The following is a 4209-nucleotide window of genomic DNA, read 5'->3' on the forward strand; positions in this document are numbered from 1 at the left end:
CTTAGAGTATAAAGGACAGTGTATGTAGGTTATATGCAAATACTATGTTATTTTATATAAGGGACCTGGAACCGGTCCCCTGAGGGATACTGAAGGAACGAATGTACTGTCTCTCTCACGGTACACTATAAGCTCTGAGAGTAGGGATTGTATTGGTCTAGTGCATCGTTGTATCCCTAGAGCCATAGGGGGCACTCAGTAAACAATTGTGGCAGTGAACACCAGTACCAGTATTACTTCGATAGATTTCTAATATGTGTAGGGCACGCTGGGTAATAATACAAAATAGAACACAAGTTCTTTTGTTCAGGCAGCTTAAAATCTAATGGAGGAGAGTGAGGTTTCCTTTCCTCTTGCTTTGTCCTACTCTACATCACCTTTTAGTAGTGAGAACTACAGCCTGGTAAAAGATAAACTGTGACACATAAAAATTTTAAGAGTTTGGGCTTCCCTGGTGGCGCAGTGGTTGAGGGTCCGCCTGCCGATGCAGGGGACACGGGTTCGTGCCCCGGTCCGGGAAGATCCCACATGCCGCGGAGCAGCTGGGCCCGTGAGCCATGGCCGCTGAGCCTGTGCATCTGGAGCCTGTGCTCCGTAACGGGAGAGGCCACAACAGTGAGAGGCCCGCGTACCGCAAAAAAAAAAAAAAATTTTAAGAGTTTATTTGAGCAAATGTCTATTCAAATGGAACAGAAACAAACCAGAAGTCATAGGAGCACTCTGGACAGGAGCCAGGGGAAGACTTATAGAGAGGAGGTGAAAGTAAAGCAAATAAGTTATTAGCTTAGGTAGTAGTTCCTTTATTTGGGAAAGCCTAGTTGACTGTTCGTATGGTTGTCCTTAGGTTTGATTTATTATTATTACTATTGTTACTACTAATATTATTATTATTATTGGGCTGTACTGTGTGGCATGTGGAACTTCCCGACCAGGGGTGGAACCCTTGCCCCCAGCAGTGGAAGCCCGGAATCTTTTTTTTTTTTAATAAATTGATTGATTGATTTTTGGCTGCATTGGGTCTTTGTTGCTCCACACGGGCTTTCTCTAGTTGCAGTGAGCGGGGTCCACTCTTCGCTGTGGTGCACGGGCCTCTCATTGCAGTGACTTCTCTTGTTGCAGAGCGCGGGCTTCAGTAATTGTTGAAGCACGCGGGCTCAGTAGTTGTGGCACACAGGCTTAGTTGCTCCGTGGCATGTGAGATCTTCCCAGGCCAGGGCTCGAACCTGTGTTCCCTGCAGTGGCAGGCGGATTCTTAACCACTGGACCACCAGGGAAGTCCTAGGTTTGATTTATTAACCTTTAGGCCTTACAGGCTTAGGTTTTGGTTTGGCTGTGTAGGCTCCTAAGGCATTAAAACCAACTCATTCTAATGGCTTCCTTGTTTAATTTAACAGGGCTAAATGATGTGATCGTATCTGGTCAAAGGCTGATGAAAATAGAGCCTAGGACTATGTATTGCTAACTTGACCCTGAAGCAGCTGATTATACTGTGGTCAGCCTCCTTGACCTTCCCTGAATTCCATCCAAAGGGCAGATTCAAGCAGTTGCTTATCAGAGAAGGGAGGGAATGCAGAAACAAAGGAACAGCAGTCAAGAACAATAGTGCAGGGTCCTGGTTCTTCATCCACACGGGCTTTCTCTAGTTGCAGTGAGCGGGGTCCACTCTTCGCTGTGGTGCACGGGCCTCTCATTGCAGTGACTTCTCTTGTTGCAGAGCGCGGGCTTCAGTAATTGTTGAAGCACGCGGGCTCAGTAGTTGTGGCACACAGGCTTAGTTGCTCCGTGGCATGTGAGATCTTCCCAGGCCAGGGCTCGAACCTGTGTTCCCTGCAGTGGCAGGCGGATTCTTAACCACTGGACCACCAGGGAAGTCCTAGGTTTGATTTATTAACCTTTAGGCCTTACAGGCTTAGGTTTTGGTTTGGCTGTGTAGGCTCCTAAGGCATTAAAACCAACTCATTCTAATGGCTTCCTTGTTTAATTTAACAGGGCTAAATGATGTGATCGTATCTGGTCAAAGGCTGATGAAAATAGAGCCTAGGACTATGTATTGCTAACTTGACCCTGAAGCAGCTGATTATACTGTGGTCAGCCTCCTTGACCTTCCCTGAATTCCATCCAAAGGGCAAATTCAAGCAGTTGCTTATCAGAGAAGGGAGGGAATGCAGAAACAAAGGAACAGCAGTCAAGAACAATAGTGCAGGGTCCTGGTTCTTCCTCAAGGAATATATATAACAATACCTTTGAGTTCTTCTGTAGGAACTAAGGCCCCCACCCAGGTGGAGGATGGTAACTTCAGGCTGAGCACAAGATTCCTGGAACACTGCCCTATTACCTCACCACCAGCCAATCAGAAGAAAGTCTGCACAGAGTAGAAGACAACAGAGACTCTGACCCCCTCTCAAAATGGTTCTCCTTTTAAAAACTTTCATGGTCAAGCAGAATCTTCAGAGTTGGTTTTTGGACACGAGTCCACCTTCTCCCCAGGTTGCTGGACTACTGAATAAAGGAACTTTTCCTTTCCAACCAACAACCTGTTGAGTATTGGCTTTTTGAGCGGTGAGCAGCAGAACCTGAGTTTGTTTAAAAAAACAAATAGACGGTTACTTCTTTAGCAAAGATGGGTTTATTTGGGATCAGAAGAGAATTGCACTTCGAGGTATGTAACCATGGCAAGCCATGCACATTCTAGGACTTTCTATATACCTGTCATATATTCATATCATTACTTTTCCATTAGTTTTAAAGATGTGCAACAAATTAAGCTATTAGAATTCCTAGTGCCAAAATTGTATGAGCAGGGCTTCCCTGGTGGAGCAGTGGTTGAGAATCCGCCTGCCAATGCAGGGGACGCAGATTCGTGCCCTGGTCCGGGAGGATCCCGCATGCCGCGAAGCGGCTGGGCCCGTGGGCCGTGGCCCCTGGGCCTGTGTGTCCGGAGCCTGTGCTCCACAGCGGTGAGAGGCCTGCATATCGCAAAAAAAAAAAAAAAACAAAATTGCACGAGCAGTGCACTACGTTTTGTTAAATATATGAGTGGTTTCAATGAGCTAGTAAGTTACATGAATAATTTTTCCCCTAGAGATTTAAAAGGCACCTTTCTTTTTAAAAGATAGCTGACTTATTAACAACTAAGTTTTAATTCTTACCAAGGATTTTTCAGGAAGAAGAGTAAATTTAACCCTTTTATAAGCTTTCCTTGTGGGAAAATGAACTAAATTTAACCCAGGGTATTCCACAGAATTCCAGAGAACTAAAGCCCAAGGTATCTTCTTAGACCAACAACTCTGGTAGCTTTGGGCCACATCAGAGACATCCTATTTTGTGGAAACTTTTATAGAGTAATAGTGTCTTACTTGAGCTGTTAAAGGGGATTTCCAAAAGAAAATTGTTTTCTTAGTTGACATTCTTAAGGTTAGTTAAGTATATATTAGGGATTGTTTTCAGGACTTTTTTCCTTGAAAATATAAAAATTTAGGTTAAAAAACTGTACGTTGATTGGATTTAGTACTGTAGCAACAAATGTGGGCATAGATACATAAGACTCCTAAATTTAGGATTATTTCAGCTTATTCATGCTTAGTTTCTTAAATGTCTTAAATATTTTCTTAATTTTTGATCATTAATATACTGAATTAACATAGACTAGATTTAAAAATTACCAAATCACAAACACAGTTACTTAACCAAAGTAAATTTTTCCTTTATGCATGTGAAAAACTTTACATTTTCTTTAAAGAAATATCACCTACCATAGATGAATTACGTATTTTGAGATTTGAGATTCAGGAAGAGATTGTATATATATATATATATATATATATATATATATTTTCACTCCCATATTTTACAGTTGAGTAAACTGAGAAACTGTAATTATGATTTCATTCATTTATTTAGCAACAAATGTTTATTGAGTTTTTACATATTCCAGGCAATGTTCTTGATAATAGGAATATATCGGTGAACAAAAGACAAATATTCATACTTTAATAGAGCTTATATTCTAGTGGCATTTGTCTAATTGGTGGTAAAACAAAGAAAATTGATTTGGTTTAGTAATCCAGTTTTCTTAGTATGAAGTTTGTTTGGGCTGACAAATAGTTTTCATCCTGCTTGCCAATTCATAGTTTTCTTATGCCACCTGGAGCCTAAATTATGTTAAGAATTCTTTACTAAGGCAAAGTTATTGATGTCTGACTTTGGGTT

The sequence above is a fragment of the Neophocaena asiaeorientalis genome, unplaced genomic scaffold, assembly GCF_003031525.2.
Source record: "Neophocaena asiaeorientalis asiaeorientalis breed wild unplaced genomic scaffold, Neophocaena_asiaeorientalis_V1.1 scaffold216, whole genome shotgun sequence".
Classification (NCBI taxonomy): Eukaryota; Metazoa; Chordata; class Mammalia; order Artiodactyla; family Phocoenidae; genus Neophocaena; species Neophocaena asiaeorientalis.